The sequence below is a fragment of the Vicugna pacos genome, chromosome X (genome assembly GCF_048564905.1).
Source record: "Vicugna pacos chromosome X, VicPac4, whole genome shotgun sequence".
Lineage (NCBI taxonomy): Eukaryota > Metazoa > Chordata > Mammalia > Artiodactyla > Camelidae > Vicugna > Vicugna pacos.
Genome location: NC_133023.1, coordinates 45,370,761 through 45,390,496, shown reverse-complemented (window position 1 = coordinate 45,390,496; position 19,736 = coordinate 45,370,761). Strand labels below are relative to the sequence as shown.

Here is a 19,736-nt window from a genome sequence, read left to right as displayed (position 1 = left end):
GCTCCTATTAATACTATATATATTTGGCCTGCATTTTTATCCCCGTGAAAGAGGGTAGTATAATCTTTGCCAATTTCATAGGTGAAGAATTGATCCTCAGTGTTATTTAAATTTATATTTATTTGATTTAGAGTGATGATGAACACATTTTTATATGATTAATGGTCATTTATATCCCTTCTATTGTGATTTACCTGTTCATGTCTGCTGCCAATTTTTCTATTAGATTTTTAACTTTTAAAAAATTAATTTGTAAGAATTCTTAATATAAGGGTTTAACCTTATATATTACTTACATATTTATAATGTCCCCAGTAAGTTATCTAACTTTTAATACTATTAAAAGTTATCAAAATGTAAAGATATTTTAAATATCTGTGTAAACATATCAGTTGAATTTTCCCTTTATCATTACATCCACCAATATTATCCTTAGTATCCTTTCCCAATTGTATGTCAGTAACAATTCACATATATTTTCCCTGTTTTTTTTGTGACTTCCTTTTTTGCAGAGAGTTTTTGTAAAAGATGCACATAGATGCTTTCTTGGAGTTGGGACCATTAGGGCATGGAGACTGATGACTCTCATAGTTTTACCTCCTGCCAATTTCTCACACACACATTCATTGCTCCAACTAAAGCAAACTATTTGCAATTCTCTAAAATAGTGGTCTCCAAAATGTAACTACTATTTAAAATAATTAGCATGCTCACTAATATATTTGTATATATCTATATATAAACTATAATGTTCTGTGCTAATACAAATGTTAAGATTATATTATATGGACTAATATTAAATGTACATTATAGAACAGAATGTTATGAACAAACAAGCAAAGAACACAGAAAGACAGAAAGAAAGACAGACAGAAAGAAAGGAACAATGGAAGAAATTGAAGAATATGATTTTTTTTTCATTTATTAAGTAACCACTATGCTAGTTTCTAGCATTACATGAGTGAAAAAGATAGACATATTTCTCCTCTCATAAACAGTTATCCAGACAATTAGAAATTAAACCAAAAAATCATACTTCTTTTCAAATAAAAACTTGGTAAACTCTACAAAAGATATTATAAGAATAAAAAATAGGGCACTTAACATGGATGGTCAGAGAAGACATCTCAGATTTTATTTTTCAATGAAGTATAGTCAGTACACAATTTTGTGACAATTTCTGCTGTAAAACATAATTTTTCAGTCATACACATTATACATATATTCATTTTCATAACCTTTTTCAATATAGGTTACTAAAAGATATTTAATATAGTTCCCTGTGGTATACAATATAAACTTGTTATCTAGTTTATGTATAATAGTATCTGTAAGTCTCGAACTCCCAATTTATCCCTTTATACCACTTTTTCCCCAGCAACCATAACTATGTTTTTATGTTTGTGAGTCTGATCCTGTTTTGTAAATAAGTTAATTTTTCTTTTTTTTTTAAGATTCCACTGGTAAGTGATATATGGTATTTTCTTTTCTCTTCCTGACTTACTTCACTTAGAATGGCAATGACAAGGTCCTTTGATGTTGCTGTAAATGGCATTATCTTATTATTTTTAATGGCTGAATAGTATTCCATTGTATAAATATACCACAACTTCTTTATTCAGTCATCTGCCAATGGACATTTAGGTTGTTTCCGTGTCTTGGCTATTGTAAATAGTGTTGCTATGAATACTGGGGTGCACACATCTTTTCAAAATAAAGTTCCCTCTGGATATATGGTCAGGAGTGGGATTGCTGGATCATATGGTAAGTCTGTTTTTAGTTTTTTGAGAAGTCTCCATACTGTTATCCATAATGAGTACACCAAACTACATTTTGACCAATACTGTAAGAGGATTCGCTTTCCTCTACACCCACTCTAGCATTTATAGATTGTGGACTTTTAGAGATGGTCATTCTGACTGGTGGAAGGTAATACCTCATTGTAGTTTTAATTTGCATTTCTCTGATAATTGGAGATATTGAACACTTTTTCATATGTCTACTAGCCATTTGGATGTCTCATCAGACAATTATTTGCATAGATCTTCTGCCTAATTTTGGATTGAGTTGTTTTTGTTTTTTTGTTTGTTTTTTTTTTTTTGGTTATTAAGATGTATGAGCTGTTTCTGGAAATTAAGCCCTTGTCTGTTGCATCATTTGCAATTATTTTCTCCTATTCCATAGATTGTCATTTTATTTTACATACGGTTTCCTTTGCTCTGCGAAAGCTTAGAAGTTTAATTAGGTCCCATTTGTTTATTTTTGCTTTTATTTTTATTGACTGGGTAGACTGCCCAAAGAGGATATTGCTAAGATTTATGTCACAGAAGGTTTTGCCTATGTTTCCTTCTAGGAGGTTTATAGTGTGTTTACAGTTTGTATTTAAGTCTTTAAGCCATTTTAGTTTATTTTGTGTATAGAGTGAGGGAGTGTTCTAACTTCACTGATTTATATGTGGCTGTCCAGTTTTCTCAACACCACTTGCTGACGAGACTGTTTCTCCATAGTATATTCTTCCCTCTTTTGTCAAAAATTAATTAACAATAGGTCTGTGGGTATATTTCTGAATTTCTCTATTCTGTTCCATTGATCCATATGTCTGTTTTTTGGCCAATACCATGCTGTTTTGAAAACTTTAGCTCTGTAGTATTGGCTGAAGTCTGGGAACATTATTCCTCCAGCTTCATTCATTTTCTTCAGTATTGCTTTGGCAATTCTGGGTCTTTTGTGATTCCATATACATTTTAGGATTAGTTATTGTAGTTTTGTGAAAAATATCCTGGCTAAATTGATAGAAATTAAATTAAATCTGTAGGTTGCCTCAGGCAGTATGGCCATTTTAATAATATTGATTCTTCCAAACTAATAGCATGGTATATCTTTTCATTTCATAAAATCATCTTTAATTTCTTTAATCAATATTTTTCAGTTGTCCATGTGTAAGTTTTTCAACATCTTGGTCAGATTTATGCATAACTATTTTATTGTTTTGGATGCAATTTTAAAGGGGATATTCTCTTTAATTTCCTTTTCTGATATTCATTGTTACTGTAAATAAATGCAACTGATTTCTGTATGTTAATCTTGCATCCTATTACCTTGCCAATTCTCATATCTCTACTATGTTTTGTGTGGAGATTTTAGGATTTTCTATATATAGTATCATGTGATCCTCATATAGTGACAATTTTGCCTCTTCTCTTCCAATTTGGATCAATTTTCTTTCTTTTTCTTGCCTGATTGCTATGGCTAGGACTTCCAAAATTATGCTGAACATAAGTGGTGAAAGGGGGCATCCTTGTCCTCTTCCAGATTTTAGTGGGAAGATTTTCAGCTTTTCAACATTGAGTATTACTTTGCCTGTGGGTTTGCCATAAATGCAGAAGAATGTTGATTAAGTTGAGGGATGTTCACCTATACCCACTTTGGTAAGAGTTTTTTTTTCACAATCATGTGTGGAATTTTATGAAATGCATTTTCTCCATCTATTGAGATGATCATGTTGTTTTTGTCCCTTCTTTTGTTGATATGGTAATTGATTTCCATATGTTGAAACATTTTTTGTGCCTGAGATGAATCCAACTTAATCATGCTGTATAATCTTTTTCATGTGCTGTTGGATTCTGTTTACTAATATTTTGTTGAGGATTTTTGCATTTTTCCTTTGTCGGTAGGTTTTTGCATTTTTTTCCTTTGTCGGTAGGTTGTCTTTTTGTTTTAATTATGGTTTCCTTAGCAGTGCAGATGCCTGTAAGTTTCATTAGGTCTCATTTGTTTATTCTCACTTTTATTTCTATTGCTTGCGTAGACTGTTTTAGAACATTTTTGAGATGTATGCCAGATAATGTTTTGCCTATATTTTCTTCTAGGAAGTTTATTGCATATAGTCTTATGATCCCTTTTGAGTTTACTTTTGTCTGTGGTGTAAGGGAGTGTTCTAGTTTCATTGCTTTACATGCTGCTGTCCAGTTTTCCCAACACCACTTTTTGAAGAGACTGTCTTTATTCCATGGTAGATTATTGCTGCCTTTGTCAAAGATTAGTTGACCAAAAGTTTGTGGGTTCATTTCTGGGCTCTCTATTCTGTTCCATTGGTATATATGTCTGTTTTTGTACCAATACCATGCTGTCTTGATGACTGTAGCTCTATAGTATTGTCTGAAGTCTGGGAGAGTTATTCCTTCAGACTCTTTTTTTTCTTCAGTAATCCTTTGGCAGGTCTAGGTCTTTGATGGTTCCATATAAATTTTATTATGATTTGTTCTAGTTCTGTGAAATATGTCCTGGTTAATTGGATAGGTATTGCATTAAATCTGTAGATTGCCTTGGGCTGTGTGACCATTTTAAAAATATTGATTCTTCCAGTCAAAGAGCATGGGATATCTTTCCATTTTTTAAAGTCTTCTTTAATTTCCTTCATCAATAGTTTATAGCTTTCTGTGTATAATTCTTTCACCTCCCTGGTTAGATTTATTCCTAGGTATCTTATTACTTTGGGTGCTACTTTAAAGGGGATTGTTTCTTTACTTTCTTTTTCTGTTGATTCATCATTAATATATAGAAATGTCACTGATTTTTGAACGTTAATCTTGTAATCTGCCACCTAGTTGAATTCTTCAATCAGCTGTAGTCGTTCTTTTGTGGACCTTTTAGGGTATTCTACATATAGTAATATGTCATTGGCATATAGTGCCATTTTTACCTCTTCTTTTCCAATTTGGATCCCTTTTATTTCCCTCTCTTGCCTGATTGCTGTGGCTAGGTCTTCCAAGACTATGTCGAATAGAAGTTGTGATAGTGAGCATCCATGACTTGTCCCAGATTTTAGTGGGAAGCTTTTGAGTTTTTCACTGTTGAGTACTGTGCTGGCTGTAGGTTTGCCATATATAGCTTTTATTATGTTGGGATATGTTCCCTCTATACCCACTTTGGTGAGAGTTTTTATCATAAATGGGTGTTGAATTTTATCAAATGCTTTTTCTGCATTTATTGAGATGATCATATGGTTTTTCTCCTTTCTCTTGTTGATGTGATGTATTACATTGATTGATTTGCATATGTTGAACCACCCTTGTGTCCCTGGGATGCACCCCACTTGGTCATGATTTATAATCTTTCGTATGTGTTGTTGGATTCTATTTGCTAATATGTTGGTGAGGATTTGGGCATCTATGTTCATCAGTGATATTGGCCTGTAATCGTCTTTTTTGGTAGTGTCTTTGCCTGGTTTTCTATCAGGGTAATGGTGGCTTCATAGAATGAGTTTGGGAGTATTCCCTCCTTTTCAATCTTCTGGAAGAGTTTGAGAAGGATTGGTCTGAGTTTTTCTTTGTATGTTTGGTAGAATTCCCTGGTGAAGCCATCCGGTCCTCGACTTCTATTTGTAGGGAGGTTTTTTAATTGTTATTTCAATTTCCTGTCTAGTGATTGGTTTGTTAAAGTGGTCAGTTTCTTCTTGATTCAGTCATGGTGGACTGTATGTTTCCTGAAACTTGTCTATCTCCTCTAGGTTATCCAGTTTGTTTCCATATAGTTGTTCATAATATTCTCAAATGATATTGTGTATTTCTATGTTATTTGTTGTAATTTCTCCAATTTCCTTTCTTATTTTGCTTATTTGTGCTTTTCCTTTTTTTCTTTTGTGTGTGGGCACAAGTTTGTCGGTTTTATTTACTTTTTGAAAAAAACAGTTTTTTGTTTGATTATTTTGTATTTTTTAAATTTCTATTTTATTTTTTTCCTCCCTGATCTTTATTTCATTCCTTCTGCTGCCTTTTGTGGTTTTTTTGGTCTTTTTTCTAATTCTTTTAGCTGGTGAGTTAGATTGTTTATTTCAGATTGTTCTTCTTTTTTGAGGAATGCCAGTATTGGTATAAACTTCCCTTTTAGCACTGCCTTTGCTGCATCCCATAAATTTAAGTGTATGGAATGCTTCATGAATTTGTGTGTCATCCTTGTGCATGGGCCATGCTAATCTTCTCTGTATAGGTCCAATTTTAGTATATGTGCTGCCTAAGCAAGCACTGAGTGTTGGCTCTTTGAAAAGATAAACACACTTGGAAACATTTATCCTAATGTATCAAAATAAAGAGAGAGAATCCATATTAAAAAATCAAATGAAAAGAGGAGAAATTACAGCTGAAGCTACAGAAGTACAAGTGATGGGAAAAGGACACCACACAAAATTATATCCCAACATACTAGACAATCTAGAAAAAAATGGCTAAATTCTTAGTAATATGATATTTTCCACAAGTGAATTAAAAGAAATAGACAATCTGAACAGACTAATTACTACTAATGTTATTGAATCAGTATTCAAAAACTTCCAACAAACAAAAATTCAGGAATAGCTTACTTCACTGCTAATTTCTACCAAATATTCATTGGTAAGTTCTACCAAACATTCAAAGATGAATTAATACCTATGCTTGTCAATCTCTTTCAAAAATAGAAGCGAATGGGTATTTTCTAAACATATTTTTCAAGGTGAGTATTTCTTTGATATCAAAACCAGGCAAGTATGCCATGAAAAAAGAAAATTGCAGTCCAATATCCCTGATGAATATAGATGCAAATATCCTTAACAATATATCAGCAAACTAAATACAATATATTTAACAGATCACACACCACACTCAAAGTGGTTTTTTTCCAAGAGTACAAGTATATTTCAACATCTTCATGTCAGTGTAAGACACCACATAAATGAAATAAAGGATAAAGTTATGATTATCTCAATAGATTCTGAAAAATCACTTGCCAAATTCAAGATCCATTTATGATAAAACTCTCAACAAAATGGGTATACAGGGAATGTACCTCAAAATAATAAAAGTCATATATAATGAGCTCACAGCTAACACCATATTCAATGGTAAAAAGTTAAAAAATTTTCTCCTAAGATCAGGAACACAAAAAAGATGTTCATTTTACCACTTTTCTTCAACAAAATTTTGGACGTCCTAGCCAGAACAGTTAGGTAAGGAAAATAAGTTATATAAATTGGAAAAGTAGTAGTAAAATGATTAATATTTATAGATGATGTGACATTATATATGAGAAACCCAGAAAACTCCACCAAAAATTTTTGGAACTAATGAATTAATTCAGAAAATTCAAAGTACAAAATCTGTCCTCAAGAATCTGTAGTGGTTCTTTATACTAATAATTAGCTTTATTCTAATAACAAAAAGAACCTAAGAAAAAAATTTACAGTTGCATCAAAAAAGAAAAAAAACTCACAGTGAATTTAATCAAAGAGGTGAGAAACATGTATATGAAAAATACAAAACAGAAATGAAAGAAAATAAAAAGACAAAAGTAAATATAAAGGTATTCAATTGCTCATTGATTGAAAATAGTAATGTTGTAAAAGCCCATACTACCCAAAGCAATGCACAGATTTAACCCAATACCTGTCAAAATTCCAATGAGAATTTTCACAAAAATAGAACAAACAATCCTAATGTTTGTATGGAGCCACAAATGAGCTCAAACAGCCATAGCAATCTTGAGTAAGAAAAAAAAAAAGCTGGAAGCTTTATGTTTCTGGCTTCAAAGTATACTACAACATTATAATATGTAAAACAGTATGGGCTTGACATAGAAACAAGACATGTACACAAATAGAACAGAATAGAGAGTCCAGAAATAAACTCAAATATATATGGTCATTTAATTTATGACAAAGGAGCCAAGAATATAAAATATAGAAATAATTGTCACTTTAATAAGAGGTGTTGGGAAAACTGGAAGTCATATACAAAAGAAGAAACTTGGGGCACTATCCTCAATCATATGCAAAAGTCAACTCAAAATGGATTAAAGACTTAATGTAATACCATAAACCATAAGATGCCTTGAAGTAAATATAGCTGATAAGCTCCTTGACAAAGATATTAGTGATATATTTTGAATATGACACCAAAAGCAAATGTACCAAAGCAAAGATAAGCAATGTGGAGTACATCAAACTAAAAAGCTCCTGCTCAGCAAAGGAAAACATCAACAGAATAAAAAGGCAACCTCTTGAATGGGAGAAAAAAATTGCAAATAATATATATGATAGGGGATTCATATACAAATTATATAAATAACCCATACATCTCAATACCAAAAACAATTTGATTTACAAATGAGCAGAAGTTTTGAACAGTCATTTTTCCTCAGAAAATATACAGATGGCCAACAGGTACATGAAGAGATGATCAATAATGCTAATCTTCAGGAAACTGCAAATCAAAATGAGAATGAGATGTTATCTCACACCTATTAGAATGGCTACTATCAAAAAGACAAGAAATAACAAGGGTTGGTGAGGATGTCAAGAATATAGAAATCTTATGCTCTATAGATGGCAATGTAAAATGGTGCAGTCACTATGGACAACAATGGAGTTTCGTCAGAAAATTAAAAATAGAATTAACATATGATTCATCAATTCCACTTCCTGGTATTTATCTGAAGACAATTAAAACATTAACTCAAAAAGATATATGAATGGTCATGCTCTTACAGCATTATGTTTAATACCCAAGATATGGAAGCAAACTGAATATCTATTGATGGAAAAATGGATTCAGAAAATCAAAGAAAACCCAAAAGTCACCATAAAGGATCATCCAATGAAGTCCACAGAAAGATATATTGTAATTAAGTGGTAAAAATTAAAACAGTGAGAGTATTTTGTGAATGGCAAGGGAAATGATACTTATGTACCAGAAATTCTCCCATAAGGTTATCTGTTATTCTTTCAGTTGAAACCCTCTGAATCCAGAATGGAGTGAGATATTATGCTAAAAGTGCATACAGAAAAATCTTTCAAGCTATATTAGTATATTTGGAGATATTATTCTTTAAAAATGAAATAAAATAAATAATTTTCCATATATAATCTGAGTGAGTCCATCAATACTAGAAATACCTAACAAGAAATAATAAACAGTTTCCTTCAATTTGAAATAAAGAGATTCTAAAAAGTTGTATAAAAGCATATGAGAGGAATCTTGGCAAGATGGTGGAGTAGCAGGACCTTGAGTTTGCCTCATTTCATGAACACAAGAAAAACACAACCAGCTGCTGAACAACCATCAGTAAAAAAGAGTGGAACCTACCCAAAAGGATCTTCTTCAATTGAAGACATAAAGAGAAAACCACACTTGAACAGTAGGAGAGGCATACTCACAAAATAATCAGGTTCCATACTCCCCAGGTGGGCAACCCAGAAACTGAAGAATAATTATATTGGAGAAGTTCTCCTACAACAGTGAGAGTTTTGAGCCCCATGTCAGGCACTCCAGTCCGGGAGTCCAGCATCAGGAATAGGAGCCCCCAGAACACTTGTCTTTGAAGGCCAACAGGGATTAATTGCAGAAGACTCACAGGACTTGGGAAACAGAAACTTCAATGTCTTAAAGAGTGCATACAGAATCTCATGTGCACCAGGACCAATAGCAGAAGTAGTGATTTCATAGAAACCTGGGCCAGACCTGCCTGCTAGTTTTTGAAGGTCTCTTGGAGAGGTTTGGGAATAGCCGTGGCTCACCCTGGAGACATAAAAGCTGATGGTAAACATCTAGAGGCTGGTATCTTGCTTGGGTCATTAGCACCAAGACCAGCCCCACCCCAACAGCTTGTAGGCTTAAGTTCAGGAATGCCTCAGGCCAAACAACAAATTGGCTGGGAACACAGTCCTACCAATCAGCAGATGGGCTGCTTAAAGTCTTCCTGAGCCCACATCCACCTCTAGACATGACCATGTAAATGGCCCTGCCCACCAGAGGGACAGGACCCAGCTTGACCTGCCAGTGGACAGGTACCAATCCCTCCCCCAGGAAGCCTGCACAAGTCAGCCTCATCCACCAGGGGAGGGAGACCAGAAGCAAGAAAACAACAATCCCACAACCTGTATATTGAGTCCACAAACACAGGCCATACTCTACCCTCAGACTACCTGGCTCTTGGCCCTTGGGTAATGAGAGGGGAGTGCACTGCTGGGATGCATAGAACATCTCCTAGAGAGGACCACTTCTCCAAGGTCAAGAAACATAACTAATGTATAACATACATAAAAATACAAATAGAAATTTAGACAAAATAAGGTGCCAGAGGAATATGTTTCACATAAAGTCACAAAATATAATCACAGAAGAAGTGTTATGAGGACATAGGCAATCTATCTAAGAAATTTCAGAGTAATGATCATGAAGATGATTAGAGAACTCAGGAGGAGAACTGATACACAGAGCAAGAAGATAGAAGTTTTTAGAAAAGAATTCAAAAATATAAAGAGCAACCAAACAGAGGTAAAGAATACAATAAGTGAAATGAATAATACACTAGAAGGAAGCAAGAGTAGACTAAATGAAGTTGAAGAATAGATGAGTGAGGTAGAAGACAGTAGTGGAATTCACTACTCCAGAACAGAAAAAGAAAAAAGAATGAAAAGAAATGAGTATAGTTAAAGAGATCTTTTGGACAACATCAAAGGCACTAATATTTGCATCATAGGGTTCTCAGAGGAAGAAGACAGAGCAAAAGGACCTGAAAAAAAATTTAGAGATAATAGCTGAAAACTTTCCTATCTTGGAAAAGGATAGTCACCCAAGTCCAGGAAGTCCAGAGAGTGCCATACAGGTTTAACACAAAGAGGAGCTCACCGAGGCACATAATAGTCTTATTGACAAAAGTAAGGAGAAGATATTAAAAGCAACAAGAGAAAAGCAAGAAGTAACATAAAAGGGAACTCTCATAAGGTTATCAGCTGATTTTTCAGCAGAAACTCTTCAGGCTAGATGAGAGTGTCACAATATATTAAAAGTCATGAAAGGGATCAATTTGAAACCAAGAATATGTTACGCAGCAAGGCATTCATTCCAGTTTGACAGAGAAATCAAAACATTACAGAGAAGCAAAAGCTAAAATAATTCAGAAACACCAAACCAGCCTTACAACAAATGCTGAAGTAACTTCTTTAGGTGGGGAAAAATGGTCACAATGAGAAACAAGAAAAATAAGAAACAGAGAAGCTCACCATTAAAACAAACATACAGTAAAGTTAGGAAATCATCCACACACAAACTAATAGGAAAGCTAAAAGACAAAGGTAGTAAAACCATCTGTTTCTACAATAAACAGTTAAATAGTACACAAAACAATTAGTTGTAAAATATGATATTAAAACCAGTCATCATGAGGGTAGGATAATATGAATGCAGGGTATTTAAAATACATATGAAATTAAGAGATTAGCAACTTAGTTGTTATACATATAGTTATACATATATCTCACAGTAACAGCAAACCAAAAGACTATAATAGATATGCATCCCCCTCAAAAAAAGAATCCAAACATAACATTAAAGATACAGGAAGAGGCCAAGATGTAGGAGTAGTAGGATGCTCGTGGCTCACCCTGTCCCACAGATACACCAAGACTCACATACATGGACCCACTCAGCCAACCAGAGCACCTTCAGAACTCCAACAGAACATCGTCCTCTTCAGAAGACAAAACGCCAAATTTCTGGTAGGAGAAAAGAAAAATAAAGAAACAAGAAAAGGCAAAACAGTGCAGGAACTGTCCCACAGGGAGGGAGCAGCAAAGGGGGACTAGTGGTCATTCACTGGGTCTCCCCCTCTCCAAGAAGAGGCCAGCAGGACAGAGGGGGAGCCTCTGAGGCTCAGATCTGAATGGAGTAGACATTGACCTACAGAACTAAGATAAACAGGCACAGGGTCCCTGTGACACCCAGTCCAAGACCCAAGCCAGCAGCTGGAGGCCAGGACAGGATGACCGAGTCAGATGGAGGACGGGGGCAGCTGTACTCAGGCAGCCCAGGGGACTGCAGGGTGCTGCGCAACGTGGATGAGTGGTTGCACAGGGCAGAACAACCTGGGCCCTCCATAAAACAGCATGGCTGATGGGCCCTGGGGGGAAGGGTGCATACCCGCATATCTGAAAACCCGCAGAAGGTTTTTGGCAAGGAGAGGTGGGGCTAAGGCATGGCTGCCATATCCTCCGGCGCTTGGCACCCAGGTGGGGGCAGGGGCAAAACATGAATCCGCACCTGGGGGCTCAGCAGCCTCAAAGGCCAGACGGTGACTTGCTTGCAGTCCAAGGCAGATAGGATCCTTCCGCCCTGGTGTCTCACAGAGTTCGCTCTGCCAGGACAAACAAGGAGCTGAGTTTGGGCACAGAATAGGGGTGGGGCTGTTCCGCGGTCTTCCCGGGGCCCACCTGCGGAGCACCGACCTGTCACGGAGGGCTCAGCAGCGTGGAGCACATGGCCATGCAGAGTTGCAGAGCGACTGGTGCTGTGAGAGTTTGGGTGGCCTCCCGCCCTGAAAGCAGAGCACGAAGTGGCACAGAGCTGCAGAGTGACTGGTGCCAGGAGATGGCGGGTGGCCCCCTGCCTTTCCGACAGGAATGCTGCACCTGACTGCAGTGCTGGGAGGGGGCGCGATCTGCCCATACACGTGGTCAGTCTGCAACATCTGACTGCGGCGTCGGGAAGGGCAGTGTCCAGCTCGCCCACATTGGAGGAGAGCTGCACCTGACCTAGTGCTGTCAGGGGGCGAGATCTGCTTGCCAACAGGCATTGGGAGCAGCACAGATGAGGGCACCAACAGAAGGCCTTTAGAAACAGCAAGTTGAGTTCATGAAACAGAGAGAACACAGAAAAACTTCTAATTAAGAGCACACAGTCTCCAGAAGAACACCCCTCCCTTTTTTTTTAATGTTTTTACCTGTTATATTTCCTATTACCTTTTTAATGTTTACTTTTTAAATAATTATATATCCTCACAGTTTTAATCCCTTTACAATTTTTCTTTTAACATAATGTAATTAATATTATTTTTAAAAATCCACATCATGTCATTTTTATTTCTCTTGGTTTTGATCTCCTGTTATACACAGGTTTCAAATATATTTTTTTCCTCTTCTCTCTTTTTAAAGGGTTTTAAGAGACGTCTCAACCCAATTGCTATTCTGCTTCAAATTTCTCTTCTATTATTCATTATAAACTGTTTTCAAACATTTTTTTCCTTCCCTTTTTTAAAATTTTCTCTTTATCATATATTTTTACATGTACTATTTTTTTTTTAAATTTCTACTTTCTGAACAATTGTATATGTTTCTAGTTTTAATTCCTTTTAATTTTTTCATTTAAAGTAGTTATATTACTATTATTTTTAAAAACAGACCTGATTTCATTTTCATTCCTTTTGGTTGTGACCTCCTGTTATTGATTATACAGAGGATTCAAATATTGTTTTTTCATCTTTTTTCCTTTTTTTCACAGTTTTTAAAAAGACGTCTCAACTCGAATGCTAGTCTGACTCAAATTGCTCTTCTATAATTGATTAAACACTGTTTTCAAGCCTGTTTTTCCTCCTTTCTTTTAAAATTCTCTCTTTATTTTATCTTTTTTATCTGTTCTATTTTCTATTACCTTTTTAATTTCTACTTTCTAAAGAATTGCATGTGCTTCTAGTTTTAATTCCTTTTAAATTTTTCTTTTAAAGTAGTTATATTATTATTGTTTTTTAAAAATCCACCTGATTTCATTTTCATTTCTTTTGGTTTTAATTTCCTGTTATTGATTACAGATAGGTCTCAAATACAGTTTTTTTAATTTTTTTCATTTTTATAAAGGGTTTTTGAAAGGACATCTCAACTTGAATGCTAGTCTAATTCAAATTGCTCTTCTATAATTGATTACACACTGTTTTCAAACCTTGTTTCTCACTTCTTTTAAAATTCTGTTTCTCTCTCTCCTTTTTTTTTGATTCATTCCTACATAGGCATTAGATAGATAAATAAATAAATTTTAAAGATCACAGTAGATAACAGATACTCCTTAAGCCACAGTGACAGAGAGATCCAAGCAAGAAGAAGAAGCAGAGAAACCATTCCCAATTAAAAGAACAAGAGAAACCCCATGAAAGAATGATCAATGAAATAGACATCAATAGCCAACTAGATTAAGATTCCAAAAAAAGAGTGATCAAAGTACTGAAGGAACTAAAAAATAGTATTTACAAATATAAAATATGTCATAAATGAAATTGAACCTATAAAGAAGAGCCAAGAACAATTGGTAAACTCATTGGGTGAGATGAGAAATGATCTAAAGGCTGAACAAAGCAGACTAGATAATGCAGAGGAACGAATAAGTGACCTAGAAGACAGGGCAATAGAAAGCACCCAATCATAACAACTGTGAGATAAACAAATAAAAACAAATGAAAACAACATAAGGGACCAATGGGATAACATAAAGTGCACCAATCTTCACATTATAGGGGTCCTAGAAGGGGAAGAAAGATCACAGGGGATTGAAAAAGGTATTGGAAGAAATCATGACTGAAGACTTCCCAAACTTAAAGAAGGAATCACATATCGAAGTACAGGAATCTCAGAGGGTCCCAAACAGGAAGAACTCATACAGATCCACACCAAGACATATCATAATCAAGATGGCCAGACTGAAGGATAAAGAAATGATCCTACAGGCAGCAAGAGAAATCAAAGAGTGAGTTGCAAGGGAACCCTCATAAGGCTCTGAACTGATTTCTCCACACAAACACTACAGGCAAGAAGGGAGTGGCAAGATATATTGAAAGTCCTGAATGAAAAAAAGATGCAGCCTAGGCTACTGTATCCAGCAAGGCTATCCCTTAGGAGAGAAAAAGAATTTCACAGACAAGCAAAAACTACAAGGGCTTAGCAAAAATAAACCCATGCTAAACGAAATATTGAAAGGAATACTCTAAATTGAAAAGCAGCAAGATGATACAAAAATGAGAAACTCATAACTGGAAAGGTGATAACTCATGAATTACAAATAAAATAAACACGAACTTGGAAAAGAAGACATCTAAATCATTAAGAGTGGGAGAGGGTAGGAAGAAAATATAGATTTTTTTTCTTTTTTAGATTGTTCTCGATATGATGGGTTAAAGATATAGTAATGGGCTAATAGATTAACAAAAAAAGGGTAACCACAAGCCAAAAACTTACAAGGGAGTCACAAAATCTAAACAAAATCCATGATAATAGAAAAGAAGATTACCAAACCACAAAAGGAAGAAGAAAGGAACAAATAGGAAATACCAAATAAAATGCAAAAATAAGCTGAAAATGGCAATAAACACACATCTATGATTAATTATTTTCAATGTTAATGGACATACTGCTCCAATGAAAAGACATGGAGTGGCAGACTGGATAATAGAGCAAGAACCTTCAATATGATGCATAAAAGAAACCCATTTTGGGAGAAGGACACATATACATTGAGACTGAAAGGATAGAAGAGGATATTCCATACGAATGGAAAAGACAAAAAAGCAGGTGTAGCAGGACTGATTTCAGACAAAATATAGACTTTAAAACAAAGGCCATAAAGAAAGATAAAGAAGGACATTTTATAATAGTTAAAGGAGTGATACAAGATGAGGATACAACACCCATTAATATATATGCACCCAATATAGGACACGCCTAAGTACATAAAACAATTATTAACAGAGATAAAGGGGGATATTGATGGGAACACAATCATAGTCGGAGATTTTAACACTGCATTAACATCACTAGACAGATCTTCCAGACATAAAATAAATAAAGCAACAGAGAAATTAAATAACACAATAGAAAAATTAGATTTGGTGGATATTTTCAGAGCATTACAGCCCCCAAACATAGGATGTACATTCTTTTCAAGTGCATAGGGAACATTTTCTAGGAATGATCATGTATTTGGGCACAAAAGAAACATCAACAATTTTAAGAAAATTGAAATTATCACAAGCATCTTTACTGACCACAATGCCATGAAACTAGAAGTCAACTACAGAGAAGCAAAGGAGAGAAAAAGGAAAGCATGGAGATTAAACAAAATGCCATTAAAAATCCAATGGGTCAATGAGGAAATCAAAGTTGAAACTAAAAAATACCTTGACACAAAGGAAAATGAAAACATAATGACAAAAAATTTATGGGACACAGCAAAGGCATTGCTCAGAGAGAAGTTTATAGCAATACAGGCCTTCCTCAAAAAGAAGAACAATGTCAAATAAACAATTTAACTCACCAACAAAAAGAATTAGGAAAAGAAGAGCAAAAAACCCAAAAAGGCAGCAGAAGGAAGGAAATAATAAAGATTAAGGAGGAAATGAATAAAATAGAGATTTAAAACTACCATAGAAAAAATTAATCAAACCAAAAGCTGTTTTTTTTTTTAAGTAAAAAAAATCGACAAACCTCTGGCCAAACTCACAAAGAAGAAAAAAGAGAGAGCACAAATAAGCAAACTGAGAAAGCAAAATGGAGAAATTACAACAAATAAAATAGAAATACAGAATATCATACGAGAATATACTGAAAAAATAAATGGAACCAAACTAGATAACCTACAGGACATGGACAAGTTTATGGAAACACATTATCCACCATGACTGAATCAAGAAGAAAACTGACCACTTTAACAAACCAATCATTAGACAGGAAATCGAAATAGCAATAAAAAAAAAAACCTCCCTACAAATAGAAGTCCAGGACCGGATGGCTTCACTGGGGAATTCTACCAAACATGCAAAGAAAAACTCAGACCAATCCTTCTCAAACTCTTCCAGAAGATTGAAAAGGAGGGAATACTCCCAAACTCATTCTATGAAGCCACCATTACCCTGATACCAAAACCAGGCAAAAACACTACCAAAAAAGAGAAATATAGGCCAATATCACTGATGAACATAGGTGCCAAATTCCTCACCAAAATATTAGCAAATAGAATCCACAACACATAAAAAAATTATACATCATGACCAAGTGTGGTTCATCCCAGGGACACAAGGGTGGTTCAACATTTGCAAATTAATCAATGTAATACATCAGATCAACAAGAGAAAGGACAAAAAACACATGATCATCTCAATAGATGCAGAAAAAGCATTTGATAAAATTTAACACCCATTTAAGATAAAAACTCTCACCAAAGTGGGTATTGAGGGAACGTATGTCAACATAATAAAAGCTATATATGACAAACCTACAGCCAGCATAGTACTCAATGGTGAAATACTCAAAAGCTTCTCACTAAAATCTGGGACAAGACAAGGATGCCCCTACCACCACTCTTATTCAACATAGTTGGAATTCCTAGCCATAGCAATCAGGCAAGACAGAGAAATAAAAGGTATCCAAATTGGAAAGGAAGAGGTATATGCTGATGACATGTTACTATATATAGAAAACCCTAAAGGGTCCAGACAAAAACTACTTCAGCTGATTGAAGAATTTAACAAAGTAACAAGTTACAAAATTAACTTTTGAAAATCAGTTGCATTTCTTCACACTAATGATGAATCAACACAAAAACAAAATAAAGAAACAATCCCCTTTAAAATAGCAACCGAAGTAATAAAATACCTAGGAAAAAAATCTAACGAAGGTGGTGAAATAATTATACACAGAAAACTATAAAACATTGATGAAGGAAATTAAAGAAGAATTTAAAAAATGGAAATATATCACATGCTGTTGGATTCGAAGAATCAATGTTGTTAAAATGGTTACATTGCCCAAGGCAATCTACCAATTTAATGCAATCCCTATCCAATTATCCAGGACGTATATCACAGAACTACAACAAACCATAATAAAATTTATATGGAGCTATAAAAGACCTATAATTGCCAAAGCATTACTGAAGAAAAAGAAAGAGACTGGAGGAATAACTCTCCCAGACTTCACACAATACTGTAGAGCTACAGTCATCAAGACAGCATGGTATTGGTACAAAAACAGACATGAAGGCCAATGTTGCAAAATAGAGAGCCCAGAAATGAACCCACAAACTTTTGGTCAACTAATCTTTGACAAGGAGGAAAGACTATACAATGGAATAAAGACAGTCTCTTCAGCAAATGGTGTTGGGAAAACTGGACAGCAGCATGTAAAGCAATGAAGCTAGAACACTCCCTTACACCATACACAAAAGTCAACTCAAAATAGATCAAAGACTTAAACATAAGACAAGATACAATAAACCTCCTAGAAGAAAATATAGGCAAAACATTATCTCACATACATCTCAAAAATGTTCTCCTAGAATAGTCTACTCAAGCAATAAAAATAATAACAAGAATAAACAAATGGGACCTAATGAAACTTACAAGATTCTGCACAGCAAAGGAAACCAGAAGAAAAACAAAAAGACGACCTACAGAATGGGAGAAAATTTTGCAAATGAAACCGACAAAGCTTTATCTCCAGAATATATAAGCAGGTCATATGACTCAATAAGGAAAAAACAAACAACCCAATCCAAAATGGGCAAAAGACCTAAACAAGCAATTCTCCAAGGAAGAAATACAAATGATCAATAGACATATCAAAAAATGTTCAGTATACTAATTATCAAAGAAATGCAAATCAAAACTACAATGAGGTATCACCTCACACCAATCAGAATGGCCATCAGTCAAAAATCCACAAATGACAAACGCTGGAGAGGCTGTGGAGTAAAGGGAAACCTCCTGCACTGCTGGTGGGAATGTAGTTTGGTGCAGCCACTATGGAAAACACTATGGAGATTCCTCAAAAGACTAGATGTAGATGTACCATGTGACCCAGGAACCCCGCTCCTGGGCATATATCCCGGAGGAACACTACTTCAAAGTGACACCTGCACCCCAATGTGCATAGCAGCACTATATACAATAGCCAAGACATGGAAAGAGCCTAGATGTCCATCAACAGATGACTGGATAAAGAAGAAGTGGTATATTTATACAATGGAATACCATTCAGCCATAAAAACTGACAACATAACGCCATTTGCAGCAATATGGATGCTCCTGGAGAATGTCATTCAAAGTGAAGTGAGCCAGAAAGTGAAAGAAAAATACCATATGAGATCGTTCATATGTGGAATCAAAAAAAAATGCATAAATACAAAACAGAAAAAGACTGATAGACATAGAATACAAACTTGTGGTTGCCAAGGTGTTGCAGGGTGGGAAGGGATAGATGGGATTTCAAAATTGTAGAATAGATAAATAATATTATACTGTCTAGCACAGGGAAATATACACAAGATTTTATGGTAGCTCACAGAGAAAAAAATGTGACAATGAATATATATGTTCATGTATAACTGAAAAATTGTGCTCTATACTTTAATTTGACACAGCATTGTAAAATGATTATAAATCAATAAAAAATGTTAAAAAATAAAATAGATTAAAAGATCTGTACCCTAAAAACTATCAAATGCTGATGAAAAAACTAAATACAACACAAACAGATGTGAAGATATACCATGTTCTTGGACTGGAATAATCAATATTGTTAAAATGGTCATACTACCCTACGAAATCTACAGAATCAATGCAATACCCATTAAATTACAAATGGTATTTTTCACGGAACTGGAACAAAACTTTTTCAAATTTGTTTTAAAGAAAAAAGCCCCAAATTTCCAAAACAATCTTGAGAAAGAAAAACACAACTGGAGGAATCAGGATCCCTGACATCAGACAATACTACAAAGCTACAGTAATCAAAACAGTATTGTACTGACAGAAAAACTGCCATATAGGTCAATGGAACAGGATAGAAAATCCAGAAATGGATCCAAATACTTATGGTTAATTAATCTATGACATAGAAGGCAAGAATATGATGGATAAAACAATATCCTCAATAATGATGCTGAGGAAAC

The 19,736-nt window shown here is 34.8% G+C and overlaps 1 protein-coding gene and 1 non-coding gene across 2 annotated transcripts in view; both read right to left on the bottom strand.

Annotated features, from left to right (window-relative positions):
* FAAH2 (fatty acid amide hydrolase 2) overlaps positions 1-19,736 on the bottom strand; it is a 259,715-nt gene that overhangs the window by 216,741 nt on the left and 23,238 nt on the right. The window lies entirely within an intron of this gene.
* On the bottom strand, positions 5,918-6,024 carry LOC116279279 (U6 spliceosomal RNA). Its single transcript, XR_004188640.1, has one exon. It is a non-coding gene; the product is annotated as a U6 spliceosomal RNA (small nuclear RNA).